Raw genomic sequence first — 19,690 nt, forward strand, 5'->3', positions numbered from 1 at the left:
GCTCAGGCTGCCTGAATCTCTTTAAGCCTCAAATCCTTCACTTGTAAAACAAATATACACACATACACACACATGAAACAACCCGAATGTTCCCCAGCAAAAGACTGGTTAAAGAAAACATGGAATATACATACTTTGGGGTTCTATGCAGTCATTTTTTAAATAAGTTAAGTTTATATGAATTCACATGGAGAAATAACTGTAAATTATTATTAAGAGTAAAAAGCAAGTCAATGTATGCATGATCCCATTTATAAAACAAAACATATATATTATTAGGGCTTACTATAGTCAAGACCTGTGCTAAGAACTCTTCACGTGTGGTCATATTTAATCTTCATTTTAATAACTTCATATTTAATAACTTTTCAAGTTAGGCATTATTATTCCCCCCACATTACAAGAGAGAAAACAAGAGATGGTAAGTAACTTCCAAGACTAGTAAGTGTTGGGAAAAGGATTTGAACACCAGACCCTCTTCTTTCCTGGAGGTATGTCTTGACATGAGTACAGCCATGTTTGGCCGCTCCATTGACCTACAGCCACCAGCACACAAAGAAATACAAAGCTGCTTTCTGTGTGGTGGGAACTGGCCTTTTCCCGGGAACTGGCCTTTCTCCCACGGAGGGAGTTGCAAGTTGTAACAGTTCAAGGCTCTTGGAGCGTCGTAGCACGGGATGGACTGGCCATCTGTGCCGGGCTAAGACGATAACCAAAGAAAACAATGCACGTACACAACTACTGGGCTGGGACGTTAGCCAAGGGGCTCAGTGCACGTACGCCACTGATAACCATTTGTGCATGGGAACACTGGATGCTTGCTCTGTAAACTCTGTAACTGCTTATATAAACTGCTGGAGACTGAGACCCGGTGAGAGTTCCACCTGTGGAAGGGACACCTTGCCCAGGACGTGTGATCCTTGCCCAGCCGCGTCGATTGACAGGGCTCTCCCGGCAGTGGGGTGTGGATATTGTGAGTAACTGATTTGATGTGAGTAATTGATTTACTGTGAAGTAACTGATTTGATGTGTTCTCTTTTCGGTCAACCTGGTGTTTCTCTTTCCGGTTGATTTGTGTCATTTCCCTTCAGTCGATCTGGTGTTTCCCTTTCCGATCGATCTGATGTTTTTCCCTCTTATTATATGACCTATTCGGATCTGCTGCTATCTCAGCCGATGTGGTTGTTTTCCCTTTCCAGTCGAGCTGGTGTTTTTCCCTCTTATTATTTGACCTATTTGGATCTGTTTGCGGACTATCGCCTTTACTATCCTCTATATAATAAAATATACCTTCAGTCCATTTGTTTGGAGTGGAAAGTGTCTTTTACATCTCCAATCGAATCCCCGAACCTCTCATAACAAGGTATAATTCTCCTGTATAGAAAATGAAGTAAAAAAGAGGAAAGCACCATTCCGAGTCTTCTCCCTGCTTATAGGCTTTATCCCCTCCAGAATAGTGGATTTCCTATCGTGTAAAACTTGTACTACTGGAGGTAGGAGACAGAATTTCAGGGATGGCTTTGGCAGGCCTCACACCCACCATTAAATAATATTAAGCCACATAGTTAGAACATTATTCTTTGTCCAATTCTTTTTAATCATTTGATTACGTCACTACCAAAGTTTCAACTCAGGGCTGGTTTTAAACACCCCTAACACTCGTTGATCTTGTTTTACAGAAAGCCAACCTCACACTCTGAGCACGCAAGTGTTACCTAGTTAGACTTGAGGAACATTGTGCTGTTTTCATTGCGTTTATATGTGTGGTTATCTTCTATTTAAGGCAAGTGATACAGGGTATTCATTTATTGTAATGATAAAGTGTTTTGTCTTTTAAGGAAATGTAGTTAAGACTTTTCTTCATTTAAGTGTGTTAATTTAAAGAAAAACATTAACTAGTAGGATAAGTGGTATACAAATATAATAAAAGTCAGTACTTATATGACTAAAATATTAAATACTTCAGTGCTAAATAATAAATCAGATAGCCCAAATAGCCATGAAACTGAACTTACCTGTCTACACACACCAACCATTTGTCACCAGTTGATGCCAATAAGATAACACAAATAATATGTATTTTTATATAAATTGAATTTGAACAATAAAATGTAAATAAAAGTTTATACTGCTACTCAGTAAGGAACTCTAAGAAGAATGTAGTTAAGAACATGATAACTGATGCTTATTTATCACTTAATACAAGCCAGGCACTATTCTAAGTATTTTACGTATATTAACTGACAGCACTATAATATGGGTAACATTATCTCCATTCTACTGATGAGGAAACTGAGATACAGAGAAGCTAAATAACATATCCAAGGTCACATAGATTATAAGTCTGACTCCAGAGTCTATGCTCTTAATCATTATGCTATACTATCTCCCGATAATAAAATTATTCTAAATATTTATGCAAATTCTTATCCTTCTTCCTAACTACTTACTGGAACTCCAGAAACTGAATCTCAACTTTTAGTTGACATGCCAATCATTACCTTGCCACTCATATTCTGTTCTTAGAAAACCTGCTTCATCTTCCACCATAGAAGTGTTATGGCATCCCCATCCTAGTCACAGTGATTGCACCAGGGGTTTATACCTGACTTTCAACTGGGACTTCAGAATTGGAACACTACAAAACTTAATTCAGAAACTGAGACACTGAGAGACTGAATCTTGGAAATAAAATCAAGCAGAGACAGGGCAGGAGTCAGTGCCATGGCAAGCCAACACAACTCAAGAGCTGAAGTTGTGGAGGTATGAAAAAGCCACAAGAGACAGAACCAAGCAACCCTAGCAAGAGAAGAAAGTGTGCTGTGGCTCCTCAAGAGTTGGCAGGCCCACATGGTGCCTGACATCCCAGTTCCCACTCCTGTGTGACCTAGTCATAATCCAGTTCCTATTGTCAAGTACCCATGAGATTGTAGCATTTATTGTACCATAAATCCTGCTTCACTTCAAGCTAGCGTGAGTAGATTTCTATCTCTTGCTATCAAACATGCCTAAACAGGAGTGGAGTTGCATACAATAGATCTTGAAAGAAAATGTGGAGAAATGGTAGGATTGGTGGTAATAAGGTGCCCCCAGTCCCAGGATGGGAAAGTGGTAGTCCACATAGTGGTGGCAAAGCAACTTGTTAAGTTACAGCCAGCTGATTTGAGGGTCTCCAAATGGGCGCCAATCAAGGAGTAGGATTTGCAGGACTTGGTAGCCAAATATGAGGATATCTGATGGAGTTGGTTATTACATCTGGTGGTTTAAGTAAAGAATATCAAGAAACAGACAAATTCTTTCCAGAGTGCCCAGCTGAAGGAAGATAAGGTAAAGCAAGGCATTTAGGTAATTTTCATGGGCTGCTCTTCCTGTCTTGAACAGTTTATCCCACGGCAATACAGGAAACTCCCCAAGGTTTGAAACGGCTTCATCAGGAAACTTTATCAGACTCCACTGAGTGATGCTTTGGAAAGTTGTTAGTAGGCCTGACAGTCATAAATAAATCATCTTGCAGAGATTATTTAAATTATACATCAGTGGTGATGATTATTCAGGTGTAATGAGTTTAATTGATTACAGGAGTTTTTTTTTTTTTAAGATGATGTAATAACTGCCAGTGTTAGTTTGTTGTTTGAAGTGTGCACTAGTGGAAATGATTTAAAATTTTAAAGTATTTGATTTGCATTAGTTGTGAGAGATATTTTAAAATATGTAAACAGGATTGGTGCTCTCCCGTAGCCTTGGATCGCCCTGTCAGTAAAAGATAAGGCTTCAGTTAATGCTCAAAAGCTCCTATTTTGAGGCACTTATCTCAAGCAAATTCATGAAGGCCAGTTAGTTATTGGTTCTTGTCTCCCCCAACCAAAGGGGAAAAAAAGAAGAAGAAAGAAAAGAAATCTTGCCACCAACCACTCCTCAGCCAATTGAGGTCAGGCTGACATCTCCCAGATACAGTGAACTATTACATAAGTTTGCCTTCCATATTCCTACCTCTCCAACCCACCATGGACCAACTTGGAGATCCAGGGGTAGTCAAAATGACGTTTAAGAGAGTATGTGTTGCAGTCATGAAAGTGTGTGTTGCAGTCATGAAAGTGTGCTGCTCAGATCACCCTTCAAGAAAGAACTTGCCATTCAGTGCCAAGGAGCTTAATCAGCTGACAGCCTATAGCTGTAACATTTTCAGGATCCACCTCAGCTTTGGAGCTGAGGCCAAGCTCTTCCCAGGCAGTCCCAGCCAATGACTCAGCACAGAAGAAGTCCAGAGACTGGCCATTCTGCCCAGTGGAGGACTCCTCTAACAGCAGTCTTTGCTCCAGAGCTCCTGGTTGGGTTGGTAAGACTTTGCTGGATCTGCATCTCAATCTGCAGACTTTCCCTGCCCAATCCTGTTTGATCCCCCTTTTGACTTTCATAAGCTTTACCCCCAATAAACCTATTGCACTCCTAACTCCATTTCCATGTTGGCTTCGCAGAGGACCCAACTAGCACAATATAATTTCACTTTTGGCTGCTGCTGTCCCTGAACCAAGACCAATACTATTTTTATGAGAAGTTGTTAGATAGGAAAAGAACTTGGATTTTAAAAAAGGCTCATAAAATTTTCCACTACTGATTTTAAGCCATAACTGACCCAACATGCTGGAGGTCTGAGTCTACCGGGACCGAAATGGGGAGATAGATGTGAGCCTGGCTGAATAGCACTATCTGGTTTTTATGCTGTGCTGGGTTCTTGGGGTTAAAGTTAATGCTGTAATTAGAAAAGACTCAAATCTTGGTCATTGGAATGGGAATGTTATGGAGAAGCCAAAGAAATTGAAAAACTCTGAACGCTGGGACTCCTCCAAAGCCCTGAGTCCTCCCAGCTGGACAAATGTGATGATCCCTCCAAACAGAATACCAAACTTGAGATGCAGCTGGGCTGGTTACAAGCAAAGACCACCGAAGCCCCTCCTATGTATCAAGTACCAAGCTAGGCACAGAAAACATAGCAAAAGAGAAAAAAAAACCTGCCTTCATAGAGTGTTCAGACTTCGACTTTGATAAGAATGAGGAGTCATTGGAGGATTTTGATCAAAGCAGTGACATGATCTGGCTTATTTTAACAGGTTCACTCTGACTGCTATGTGGATGATAGACTATAGAGGAGCTTGAGTAGAAGCAGGGAGACCAGTGAGAGGCTACTGCAACAATCCAGGATAGAAATGATAAAACGATCATGGCTTGGAACAAATGACGTAGCAGTAGAGGTGAAAAGAAATGCTTGGATTCTGGATATATTTTGAAGCAGATACAATAGGATTTACTGACTGATTGCATGTGAGGGGTTTAAAAGAGAGGAATTAAGAATGATTTCAGGGGCTTGGCCAGAGTAACTGGAAGGACAAAGTTATCATTTCCTGAAGTGAAGGACATTGTAGGAGGAACAGGTTTAGAATGAAGACCAGAAACTCCGTTTGGGACATGTTAAGTGTAAGATGCCAATTACACACCCAAGTGGACAGGTTGAGGAGGCAGTTGTATCATCAGAAAATTCTCAGGATCTATTCTTGACTTAAACCAACCCAGCAGACAGTCTAGCTGAGTAATTGCTAGGCTTCCATTCAAAGAATTCCAACCCTTGCCAGAAGGAAACAGTTTTGATGTTACATCCCCCCATGAGAAAATCTTCCCCAATTTTCTCCCTCTAATGTTCCATATCTCAGCAAGTGGCAACACCATGAAACCCAGAAGTCACTATCTTCTCCCTAAATGCCCCCCCACACACATATCTAATCAATCACCACATCCTAATTATTCTCCCTCCTCTATATGTCTTAAGTCCATCTACTTTTTTTTTTATCATCACTGCTATCCTTCTGGTCCAACTACCACCATTGTTCACCTGGACCACTGCACCAGCCTCCTATTTGGTCTCCTATGTTCTCTTGCCTCCTTTCCATACATTCTCGATTCCACAGAGAGAGGCAAAGTCAACACACAAGTTTGCAGTATTGCCCAAGATCCCCACCACCACCACCCTTGAGCTCAAAATCTAGGGAGTGGGAGGATTAGAATCTCCCAGATAGTTGTGTAAGAATCTGATAATATCAGGAGTGGTGTTGGATAGTGGCAAATAATGATAATTGACACGCTTTTGAAGTGGATAATGACAAATAATGGTCATTGAATTTGGGGAAAAATTAATAAATTGGAATAAGCATACTGGAAAGGGATAAAATAAGTTATCTGTTTTAGCTAGACAGTTTCCTTGATATAAAGCTGAGTTTGATCACAGAAAATAATGTTATATTTCTTTGCACATCTGCATCATGGTAGGTGATGTCAACCTGGCTCAATGGGCCATTACCTTTCCATCTGTACACACTCTTCCCTCTGCCTGAATGCTCCCTCCCCACCCCAAACAGATTGCTATTATCCTTCAGATCTCAGCTTTAATGGTTTCCTCAGAGAAACCTTCCCTGACCCCAGATTAGATCAGTTCCCCCTTATACCTGCTCTAACACCTTCTGCATGTTCTTTACAGCACTTATCACAAGTGCAATTGTGGAATTACTCATCTAAGTCACTGTTTAATGTCTATCTCCTCTAGAATGTAAGGAGACCTGAGCAGGGACTGTACCTGTCATGTTCACTGCTATATCCCAAGGGCATAGCACAGGGTCTAGCATATAGTGCTCAATAACCATGTGTTGAATGAATAAATGACTACGGATATTTTGCAATAGTAATCTGGAATTTTTCCTTCCTTTCTCATACCCACTTTCAATCAGATAGCCAGCTGTGTGCTTCAGGGGGGAAGTATGTGGCGGGGCAGAAAGTCAAAAAAGCCTGCACATCTTCCTGGTTTTTGTTTTCTAAAAGCCCCAGTCTTTTAGGGGAAGATGCATAGGTCCAAATAGAGTTTCTTGAAGAAAAATGTAAGGAAAAGGATTTCCCTCAGATCAGAAAAAAATTTCCCCAGGCTGGCAGAGGTAAGTGTTGGTAGGTCCCTAGAGGAAGGAGACCTGCACTCTGCTTCTCAGCAATGCTGTTGGGGAGGAGCAAGACCCGAGAGAGGAAGGGGAGTCATGTGGTCAGGGCCAGTGTATGTCTCAGTGTAGACCAATAACACAGGGCTAGACGGACACTTAAACACAGTACACACACAGTACCTTGACCCTGGGCAAGATCCCAGACATGGATAACAGCCTGTAGAGAAGGGAAACCCAAAAATGACTGAAGTGATAGTTTAGAAAAATGTAAAGGTCATTTCTTGCACCCATGGGTTTGTGGAATTAGATTCATTAATGCTACACCTTTGCTTTACATACAGTTTAGGTTTCATGTCATACGCAGTTTGTTCTAGCCTAGTAATTGAAAACTGGACCCTCTAGTATGTATGGTGTTGACAAAACCTTATACTTTACAGTCACATTTGTTCCTTGTAATGACCCTGTGAGATAGAAAGAATATGTATTACTCCCACCATCATCTCATTTTACAAGTGAAAAAACTAATTCAGAGAGATCAAATGAATGAAGAAAAGTCACAAAGTTATGCTAGAAGCAGAGTTCATCTTCTGACCTCTAGTTGCAGAAAATTCTTCATGTAATAGAACGTTACCTCTATTAATGAAAATGTTGATTTATAAGAACATTCCATATCCTGACCACATTAGACAACTATGAGTTTTCTGTATTTTGGATCAATTTTTCCTGGCAAAGTTAATTTGCATTTTCCAAGTTCAGTTAAAATTTTCAAATATTCTTTATAGAATTGATGCCACATTATTGATTAATTGTTGCTTAATTGTTGAGTTTTCCTGTCTGTTGGTACAACTAAACTTTTTTTTCTTTTGGATGAGACACATTCTACTAAAATTACCTGCTGTTGTTTGTGATTCCAGTGGTGATGCTGCCAGCTGGAGAGAGGGGAGGCAGCTTGAGTGAAATTCTCATGTTTGATATCTTCAAAGTGGGGCCTGCAATTATTTCCCTCCGTTTTAAATTTTATAACACAGTGGGGCTAATCAGATTGTACAATGGTTTTTGTACAAAAAACAAGGGTTTTTGATGTTTCCCCAAATTCCAAGACTTGCTTTGTATCATGACTGCATAGAAACTCTCAATGGCTTCGCAGACTTACATGGCTACAAAGGAAGCTTGCTTCCATGAAATACTCATGGAATAAAAAATATTTTCTTTGTATTCAGCTATGTTAGTGCCATCGGGAGGATGATCCCATGTTAGTTCTTCACCTTAAAATCCCATGTTAGTCCTTCACCTAAAAAAATGCTGTTATTATAACAGCATTCGAAAGGCATTTGTCAAAAATAAAATTGATAGACCACTTCGTTTTTTTCTAACATCTTCACATAGAGGGACAAAATGGGGGCCAAAATACTAAAAAGAAATGATTTTCTAAGTACAAACATTGATCAGTGACAACTTGAACAATATGATATAAACAGTAGGATAAAAGATGTGCTTTGTCTAGTTTTCCATTTTCAACTCAAAAGCAAGTATGTGGTTTACAACGAAAACCAGTTTCACTGGGAGTACGACTCTAAAAACAGAAGTGTGATGGTGTGGAGCAGAGAATTCTGGGCCAGAAAGGCAGCCACAAGGGCTGCCAGCCCAGTTTTGTTGCTGACTTGTCAGCAAACCATTAACCTCTTTATGTGTAAGAGTCTTATTTGTGACATGAAGATCCCTTCACCTGTTCCTAATCAAGTGTAAATGGATGTTAGGAGGATTAATTGCACAATCCCTTGAGCTCCAAGGGGGAAAGTGAGGTGTGTAGGCTGCAGCCAGTCTCTTAACTAGACGCTGTCTCATAGACCACTATAGGAGCAGGTTGCCTGCATATTGACACTTTCTTTCCCTTATTTAGGAAAGTTAAGCCCTCAAAGATGAATTTTTAAACAATCAATAGCTTTAGAATAAAAATTACAAGCATAAGCACCATTTATCACTATATTAAAAGCTTCTAATCAATTAATACATCAAGTTAACAACCAAGAGTAGAAGCACCGTCTAGAAATTTGCTCCTCCTTATTGAACACTATATGAGAGATGGATATTATCCATGGACACGTGTACACCAAGTTCTTTCTTAAGTCATACAAATAGCTCAGTGCATAAGACCCCACGTTACCATGTGGAATCAGATCACAAAATTGTAAATATAAAATTTCAAACAAATACTGTGTCCTAAAACATCAATTTTTAAAATTACATAAGCTATATCTGATCATTATATTGTTCTTATTAAATATATTTTTAATGAATAATAATTGTTTTAATTTTCAGGGTTTTAAAAAACTGGCCTAAGGCAATAATATGAAAAGTTAAGAAGTCTTAGCCAGCACACTTAAAACATTTATAGGATCTATCAGTTTTATCTCTCAGATAATTATTACCATATAATAGCTGGCCTTATACCCCTCATAAACTTTCAAATTAAGCTTCTACACGCTCTCTTGATTCATAATTTTGTTCTTATGGACACCACTGATATCAGTTGAACTCAAATCACCTAATAGCTTTTTCTTTAGGAAACTCACTACAAGCTGCTCATCTTATTTGGAATGGACAATTATCTTTACAAAAGACTGAAAATGCACTAAACACATTTGAAGAGAGTGGATAATAAAGAACAATAACCAAATCAGAACATAGAATCCTCAGTCTAATCTTCGACTGAGAGAGGGTTAGTTCTATTGTTTCTGAGTAATAGAATGAAACTAATCAAAACTCACATCAGCGCTTTTAAAGTCAGATTTTGTTACCCAAAACATAATACTGTTAAGTTACTCACAAATTAATCAAAAATTGTTTTAAGAAAAGGAAAAAACTGTTTTCTTAGAAGCAAGCAATAGGCATTTAGTGAATGCAATGCCCTAAAAATGGAAAAGGAATATTAAGGTGCCATGTACATTCTGCTTGGGGAAATTGGCTTCTAGAAAGAAGATAGGCATTGAACCAAATAAAACACAAATTAACGATGCTAGTGTAGTGTTAAAAGAGAGCAAATACTAGTTTTTGTTTTCCGTGGCCTCTATACAATCTCATCACTGGTTTATCTCACCGGACATAGGATTTACAAAGTGTATTAGTTTTCTAGTGCTGCATAACAAATTACCACAAACTTAGTGGCTTAGAGCAACACACAGTTATTACTTCACAGTTCTGTAGGTTAGGGTCTGGGCACAGTGTGCCTGGATTTTCTGCTCAGAGTTTCACTAGCTGACATCAAGGTGTCAGTCAGAGTTGTGGTTCTCATCTATGGCTCAGAGTCCTCTTCTAGGCTCATTGATTGTTGGCAGAATTCAGTTCCTTGGGATTGTAGGACTTATATCCCCACTTTCCTGCTTGCTGTTGGCTGGGGACTGCTCTCAGCTGCTGAAGGCTGCCCCTTTTTCCTTGCCACGTTGCTCCCATGGGAATTTACATGGATGTTTGCTTTCTTTTGGGCCAGCCAGCAAGTGTCACTCTGCTTCCTCTTCTGTGACTAGCTAGAGAAAATTCTCTACTTCTAAAGGGGTCATTGGATTAGGTCAGCTCCACTGAGGATAATCTCTTTTTCTTAAAGTCAACTGTGCCATATAACATAAAATAATCGCAGGAACAATATCTTATCATATTTATAGGTCCCTCCCACATTCAAGGGGAGGATATTATATGAAGGAATGAGTCATTGGAGGTCATCTTAGAATTCTGTCTACCTCAGAAACTTTATGCCTTTAAAAAAACAAATAAGGAAACCAAAATGGGAATAGGACCAAGAAAGGAAGAAGCCATCAATTATAGGATTTCTACTGTGTGCCAGAACAAAACTGGATGCTTCTTATGCAATGTCTCCTTTCATTTTCGCAAAATTTTTGAGATGGTGGCCTGATCCCACTTTTGAGATGAGAAAAACTAGGCTCAGAGCAGATGAGTAATTTGCCCGATGTCACAAGGCACGTAAGAAGGGTAGCCAAGACTTGCACCCGAGTCTTTTGATTCCAATTCCTTTTTGTTCTTCTTCTTTTTAAATTGTTATTCAGAATAAGAACAAAATACTTCATGTAATGTGTGATTGACAAAATGAAGACTAGAATTACTGATGTAAGAGCATCCCTGGGTATGGCAGGTGAGTACAAAGCAAACAAATGTGCAAGTGTGATTCAAATACAGTGGTGGTGCTCAGAAGGGAATATAAGATCAGCACACTAGACTAACTTTTTAGAGGCCACTTGGGCCACATCTATCAAAATTATAAAAGCACATGACCTTTAACTTAGCAATTCCACTTCTAAGAATGTATCCTACAGATATACTTGCTATTTGTATATGAAAAATGAAGCACATACCAAGTTATGCTTTTCAGCACTGTTTGTAATAGAAAAGAATGGAAACATCCCAATTGTTCATCCATAAGGGGCTGGTTCAATAAGCCATGACACATTCATGCAATGGAATGCTATGAAGCCATAAAAAAGAATGAGGAGACTCTTTATGCACGAAGATGGAGATTATTTCACTATTTTGTTAAGTGAAAAAAGCAAGATGCAGGACAGTGTGCTTGGTATGTCACCATTTTTATGAAAAGGGGAAAAGGAAACAGACATATGTATATATGCAATGTATATGCTTATGTATGTGTGTAACTTGTACAGGCATACAATATCTCTGGAAATATACACACACATGAAAACTGGTAACGTGATCTAACTCCAGGCAGGGGAACTGGGTGGCTAAGAATAAGAATTGAATAGAAACTTTCCATTGTATAGACTCATGTACCTATTTGACTTTTGAACCACGTGAATATGAACATATGTATATGTATATATATACACATAAGGATACAAAGGGAAAGGGAAGAAGAGGCTCAAGAGACATGGAAAATATTTGCATATAGAAATCCATTTATTTGTCAATGGACATGGAGTTATTTCTGAAATTTTTGTTTCAAGGAGCCAGTATTTAAATTTATGTCACTGCCTATGAAGTCCGAAAAGGTAATAGCAAAGAAAAAATAAAAGTGAGTGGAAGCCACTAAGAGAAGTATGAACATTTAGAATTTAGAACATTTAGAATTTAAATAAATCAACAATGAAGCAGTGTAAGAAGTCAAATGGAGCCAGGAGTGGAAATATTAGAAAATCCCGTAAATGAAAGAAGTTATTACTTTTGGTTCACGCCAAGCATGTATAGTAGATTCAGTTTACTGTCTTAAAACTTATCCTTTTCAATAGAACTGATGTCTTTGTACTTTTAACTAGAACATAGTGCATAACCATCCTCTGTCTTCCTAAAGCAGATACAATTCTTGGGGGCTGAATCAGGTGTGGAGAGGCTATCACTGACTTGGTGGCAGCACATGGGACAGAGAAAGAATTTAGATAGCAGTCATCGTGCCCCCTGTGCATGGGATCTGTCTAGTGCCAAGAAAAGCAAGTTTATCCTCAAAACTTCAACATAAAGGTTTTCAAAGCTTGGGGCTTCAGGATAGCATCTGCATTAAAGGCTTCCAGGATTTACACACAGAAACTTCTCCAGACAGCAGTCTCTTTGAGCTCTTCTCCTCTGAGGTTGCCTGGTGCTATTTAAGGTCACAGGGGGAGGGCCAGATGGGGGAGAAACTGTAAGCTTAGATAAAGGAGCAGGCCCAGAGGGTCAGATAGGATGCTTCCCTTCCTCCTGTTTGTTCTGTCCTTAAAGACATCATTGCCTCCTTTCAGAGCCAAGAAACTGTGAGATTTAACTACAGTTGGATTATGCCCTGTGTACCTAAGCTGACACCAGAGAGTGTCTAGAAAGTAACTTACTTGTTCAGTTACACCTATGCTGTCCTCAGAACCCTGCCTTTCCATTTTGCACCAGAACTGACTACCCAGTAGACCCTCATGGACCATTGGCAGTTTTAGGCCTTATTGGGTGGACAATCTGCTCCAAAGTATGCTCCTCCAGTATTTCCCTGAAAAGATCTCTCATTATTTTTCATTTGCAAATTAAAAATTCCCCTGTAGGTGTTATGACAACAGTGGTTCGGGTCTCTGTTTCCCCCTGAAATTGTATACATCCTTTCCACTCACACTGTTTCTAAAGAACTCGATTTCTGAAACGTGTCCTTTATTTTTGTCCCTTCCTCTCTCTCACAACCCTCAGGGGGTGGACATTTAAGTAATTAAAATCTGAAAGAAAAACTCTAATTTGCATTCCAGCTTTAAGATGAAATCATTTCGCTGCAGAAAGTGCCACTGCACTATACATAAAAGTCATGACATATAACAGGACCTGCAAAGTTTTGTTGAAACAAATTAACTCAATGTATTGTAGCCTCACAGTTCACAGGACAGTAGAAGCTTTATGGAATTCCATGTTTAATCAATCCACTGGGACAAAGAAATCTGTTCAGTTTGGTCACTGACTGCTTATTTGATGGGTTTAAGTTTGAAGAATCCAAATGAACCCTAAATATTTGCACTCACATTGCTCAGGCAAAATTAGGCAAAATAAAAAGACCGTTAGGTCTTTTAAACACAGAAGTCAGGGAAGGCCATAGAGGGTTGTAAAGATTTAAAACTGGAGGCCATAGGGCCGGCCCCGTGGCTTAGCAGTTAAGTGCACACGCTCCGCTAATGGCGGCCCGGGTTCATATCCCGGGCGCACACGGATGCACGGCTTCTCAGGCCACGCTGAGGCGGCATCCCACATACAGCAACTAAAAGGATGTGCAACTATGACATGCAACTATCTACTGGGGCTTTGGGGATAAAAAGGGAAAAAAAGGAGGAGGATTGGCAATAGATGTTAGCTCAGGGCCTGTCTTCCTCAGGAAAAAGAGGAGGATTGGCGTGGATGTTAGCTCAAGGCCTGTCTTCCTCACAAAAAATAAAATAAAATAAAATAATAAAAATAAATAAATAAATAAAACTGGAGGCCATGTGTGCCAATTGTTGCATATTTTAAAATCTCAAAGAACAAAGAGTATAATGCATCTGTCACATCTAGGATGCTAGAAGGAGAAAACACAACATTCAAACAAGAACAACAACCTCTACCCTTCAGAGGAAGATGATCTTGAACTACAGAAGAGTAAATGGCATTATGAGTGTATTGAAAAATTTCCTTTAATCATTTGAGACTAAAATCTCCACTGTTTATTATGAACTCTCTGAATTCGAGAGATATTTTGAAAGTAAACTCTTAGGGCTCTACTCAACTCTGCTGACCCTTGTTTCTTGGATTGTAAATTGCAGAGATTGTGAAAGCTACATATAGGAGTAAGAATTACAGGACAATTCATCAAAGTAAAATGAGGGTCAGGTATAGGCCTTAATTTGGGCTCCCCCAGAAGCAGACTCTGAGATAAGGACTGGAGTATGAGTAGTTTATTTGGAAGGTGAATGAAACACCCAGTAGCAGGGTGGAGAAGTGAGACAGGGAAGGGAAAAGAGCCAACAAAGCCACCTATTTTCACTGTGGACAACTTGAACTCAGGTCTACTGAGCAACTCTGGGAGCCATTGGAGCACATAGACCTCAGAGTTATTCCACCCAAGGGGCTAGAGAGCTGGTTTATTTATACACTGACTCCTGTCATTTATTGGCTGAGCAATACTCCCAAGGAAGCATTAATCTCCTGGCATTTCTGGCCTGCTGCATAGATGGCAAAGCAGACTATGGAGACCAGAGAAAACCTTGAGGCCTGTGTGCTCTGAAGTGGTAAAAGCAAAGGAATTTGGGCAGGGCACCGTTAGCAACTGCTACCCTCTCATTGTACGTTGTGGTTTTCCACTGACGTAGTGGCTATGACTCTATTTACAAATCCTTATCAATGTCATTACTGACCTCTAATCCCAAGCCCTTTTCACAGTGCTGTCACATGTTAGCTCCTAAAACATATTGGTTGAATGAATCAACAAATTATTTATTCCATCCATTATTATTATTATTATTGTAATTTAAAGGAAGCAAAGTTCATCACACAATTTTGAAACTGTTTCCAAATGTGCTTATCTCCCAAACAGCAACTAAAAAAACTAAGCCAAGGGTGTGAGGAAATAGCAATGTGCACACTGTTAGTGAGTGTGTAAATAGGAGTAAGCTTCCTGGAGACCAATTTGTCAATATTTATCAATGTTTTAAATGTACATATTTTTGGACTCAACAACTATACTAATAGGAATTTTCTTACAGACACACTTGCATAAGGGTACAGCAATATGTATATAAGATGTCCATTGCAGCTCTTTTTGTAATAGTGAAAAACTGGAAAAATAAGTTAACTCTTCATCAACAGCATGAAGGGTAAATAAATTATAGTAAATCCATACAATGAAATGTTGTGCATACCATGCAGGCATTAAAAAGAGTGAGGTATATCTATATCTGACAGAGAAAAAGTCTAAGATACATTAAAAGAAAGTACCAAATTTTAAACAGTATGATCCCATATGTGTAAAACAATGGGGAGGTGGGATATTTATAACATAGGTATGCATATCTGGTCAGATAAAATACCTAGAAATCAAACACCTGAGTTTCCAAATCTATGAGACATCATAGAATCTTTTTATTTAATCCGGCCCTTACCCTCTAACTAAATTGATTGGCTATTTCACATATATTTCATCCTTCCATAAAATGAGTGGTAACACCCTCTGTAGTAGTCTCTGTTAGTGCCCTATTCATATCCTATGACCCACCCCAGAAGTCCCCTACAGAAAATTCCAGTACAAGCCCTGCTTTCTGCATCTCTTTGCTCTGGATGCAAGAGAATTTTCAGCCTGCATGAAGCATGGGCTGGAAGTGTCAGGGAATGACCCTCGTGCAATGAGCAACAGGAGTTGGTGGATAAATACCCCGGCTTTCTCGGCTTTCAGGGAGAATGTTTCCAGGTGTGTTCTACACAGTGTCTCAGACGTTCCCCAGCAGGACTGAGCCCTTGCCCACAGCAACACCTGCTCATCAACATACCCTTTGTTGGCTTTCTCTTTTCCTTATCTCACTTTCCCCACCCCTTCACTGGGCTTCCTCTAAAATCCTCCCAAATGAAATAATTGCACCTAAATCCTCATCTGAGAGCCTGTTGACCAAATGTTTATCTCAGGGTCTGCTTAGGCTACATCACCATTTAATAGGTTAAGAAACTGAGACTTTTAAAAGGTTAGGTAATGCACACCAGGCCACACAGCTACTAGGTTGAACTACATGAAAATGTCATCTCTACAGGTCATAAATGGTCAAATATTAGCAATTTCATGTGGTTGAACCTAATAGTAAGTATTAGGGCAGAGGTTTGAATCCAGATTGAGAACAAAGCTTGTGGTTTCAAAAGTGATCCTAATAGGCGTGGCCCAGAGTAGAATAAGTCACACTTCAGTAGACAGTAAAGGTACGTTGTACACATTTTGCACACTGGTTACGAGCATGGGCTTTGGATTGAGTCAGACCTAGGGTCAAATCCTGCCTCTTATTAGTGTGCAATGTGGAGCAAGTTACCTAATCTCCAGGAGCTCCCATTTTGTCACATATAAAATGCAGCTACCTCATAAATTTCCTGTGAAAATCATATGAGATACTGTGTAGCAAGTGCCTGGTACATAGTAAGCCCCCAATAAATGGTTACTTGCTCAAAATGGAAAAAACAAAAAATTGTTTTTCTTTTGGCTACAGTGGACAGAAACTTAAGCTTAAGCACAAAAGGGCTTGTACTGGGTCATGAGACCAAACAAAGAACATGGGTGAACATGGATCCAGGGACTTTGGACACCCTCTTTCCATCCATCATTCCTGCTTCTCTCTGTTTCACTCTTTGAGACATTTTTCAGGTGTTGGAGCACGTGGCTGCAGCTGACTACTGATGGAAAGGGAACTCTCCCAGGGAAGGTCTCTGAGGGGGTCCATCTTTGACTCATATGCTCTAGACTAATTCCTGTGGCCAAAGAAAAGTGGCCAGACCTGGGTCATTTACCTACTTACTGGGATGGGAAGAGAGGCCTGCTATCAGCAGAAGTATGGAAAAGGAGCTCTTGGCAGACTGTTCATCTCAATTTTAGCAGTCATTGGCATAGACAGAAATAGGGTTTTTTAATTAATAGATTTTTAATATTTAGAGCAGTTTTGGGTTTAGAGGAAAATTGAGCAGAAAGTACAGAGAGTTCCTATATACTCCTTCTCCCACCCTCCCACCCCCACTTTCCCCTATTATTAACATCTGGCATTAGTGTGGTACATTTGTTACAACTGATGAACGATATGGGTGCCTTATAATGTACATGGTTTACATTAAGGCTCACTCTTTGTATTGTACATTCCATGGGTTTTGCCAAACGCATAATGTCATGTATCCACCATTACAGTGTCACACAGAATAATTTCACTGCCCTAAACATTCCCTGTGCTCCATCTACTCATTCTTTCCTTCCATCCTCCCCCAACCACTGATCTTTTTACTGTCCCTATAGTTTTGACTGAAACATTGTTTTGAATAAACACTTGCAAAGGATTTGAAAATTATAACATTTAGTTTAACCAAAATTTCCATCATTTTCAGAGGCCGACATGGATACTATTTTACAAACTGATAAACTTGCTTTTTTGAATAGACAGCTATATCAAGTCCCCTTGTGTTCTCTCAAATTGTCTTACCCCAATTTGCCTCTTCTCATCCTTTTGCACTTGAATGCCCATCTCCCTCGAGTTCTGGCGTCTTTTGAGCTGTAAAACCCATTGCATTTAGATTAATTTAGTGCCTGTTAATTGGAAATCAAAGCTGCTGTACTTGGCATGATGTTAGATTATTCGATAGGTAATTTTTTGTGGCTTGTAGGAAGGAGGGGTTTCTTCTGGAGGGTGGTAGGAGGGGGAATGCTGTTTGTTTTTTTAATTTTCCTTCCTATTTTATTCCCGATCCTAATTGCACTGGGAACTGATTTAGCAGCTGTAATGTCACTCACAGCCTCCTGACATTGCTAGCAACTTGTTTATTTCTTCTCTTCATTGCTTCCTTCGGTTCCCCCAACCTGATTTCTCTTCTAAAGCATCTTGTTCAAAAACAAACAAAAATGTATTATAAGGAGAATCCATAACTAAGAATCCATGCTGCATTCTTCATATTAAAAAGCACTTTGGGGATCGCCTTCATTTCTACCAACAAATAAACATTTTCCCAAGGCTTAAACAAAGGCACCACTTTAACAGTCTATAAAGAGACTGGCAAAGTCTGATACTGTATTAAAATGCTGATGTTATCATGTTAAAAAATTATACAGATAACACATAAAGATTATATTGGCTGAATAATTTGTTTAAAGATATTTCAGCACCACTTTACTACATTTTTCTTTATTGGTGGCATGTTTAACAACATTAATAAGCTTCACAATGATTTTCAGCCTATGGTTTTCTGTGAAAGGGAGAGAGAAAGCCAAGAATAATACTGTATTTTTTAAGTCCATAGGAAACTGTTCAGTTCAACCAGCATGGATTGGGTGTGTACTGTAGCAAGGTGCTAAGATTCATGAATACAAAGGCAGAGTCTGTGTCATAGATTGGATTCTCCAAAAGCAGAGAGTGAGATGGAGGTGGGGGTACATGATGGTTATTAGGGATCAACACCTGTGAAGGGAATGTGCAGAGAGGAGGATTGGGCGAAGAAAGAAGTTGAACTGCAATGCAAGTTCGACAGAGTCTTCCCCAACCCAGCAGGGAGCTCTGGAGCAAGAATTGTCCATCACAGTTGTCCTGAATCTGGCTGAACTGACTGGGACTCGATATCTTCAGCTTGATCAGTCACTGATTGTGGGCTGCCCAGGGAGAGACACGACCTAGGGCCAGGAGGCTGTCTGCAGTGGAAGCAGAACCTGAGGGGGCTGACCACACTTTCTGCAGCCGGGCAACAAGTCCTTCCTTGAAGGGGGACATGGGCAACACATCTCTGTGTCTACCATAGTGTGGTAGGAAGAACATACCCAAATATAATTTATCACAATGTGGGAAAAGGTATGATAGATGTGTATGCAGGTTGCTACAGAAGCGCAGAGCAGGGACTGATCCAGGGAGGGCTTCAAAAAGATTTCTAGAAAGAGGTAACCCCTCAGCTAAATAGGAGCTAGCAGCTGAAGAAGCAGAGGAAGATTTGCATTTTCAGAGCATGTTTTATCCGAGGCTCTCCAAGTGTTGACTTCATTTGGTAGCTCTCTGGATTGGGACTTAGAGGAATTTAGTTATTTTCCTTTCACAGCAGGATGCAATAAGATATTAAAGGTAATTTAAACCCAGGGCCAGGAAGAAACTTCAGTAGTCTTGGGTGCTCATATTTTAACCACTAACTCAATGACCAGACTCAAATGGTTTGTCAGTTGAGTAAAATATTCCAATCTGCTGAGGACAGGCTTGGTAGAGTGAGGGATTCTAGAGGCCACAAAGAGAGGTTGAGTCTGGTCATCAAAGGTTGTGCTTCCATTTATTTGTTGCATAATATGTAATATCTAGCTTTAGGGAAAGACCTAGGTAACTGACTAAATATTTCACATTTTATTATGAATTTTGGTATCAGACACAGTCAAACTAATAATTATTGTCAAAACTGTACAAAGAAGAAAATGCCAAAAAGTGGCAAAGGTGGTTATTACCACACTTAGAGCTTGTTTCTCTTCACCAAAATTTGCAGAAGCTAGTTCCAGCTCTCAGATTTTGCCTAATGTGATACAA

The 19,690-nt window shown here is 39.6% G+C and overlaps 1 protein-coding gene across 1 annotated transcript in view; it reads left to right on the top strand.

The window, feature by feature from the left end:
* Positions 1 to 600: 600 nt before the first annotated feature.
* Positions 601 to 19,690, top strand: part of CASK (calcium/calmodulin dependent serine protein kinase) — a 417,632-nt gene continuing 398,542 nt past the window's right edge. Inside the window, exon 1 of the mRNA XM_087427616.1 lies at positions 601 to 973. The gene's annotated coding sequence lies outside the window, so the exon portion shown is untranslated. The remainder of the gene's footprint in view (positions 974 to 19,690) is intronic.

The sequence above is a fragment of the Ceratotherium simum genome, chromosome X (genome assembly GCF_057802395.1).
Source record: "Ceratotherium simum simum isolate JZ-2026a chromosome X, ASM5780239v1, whole genome shotgun sequence".
Taxonomy (NCBI): domain Eukaryota; kingdom Metazoa; phylum Chordata; class Mammalia; order Perissodactyla; family Rhinocerotidae; genus Ceratotherium; species Ceratotherium simum.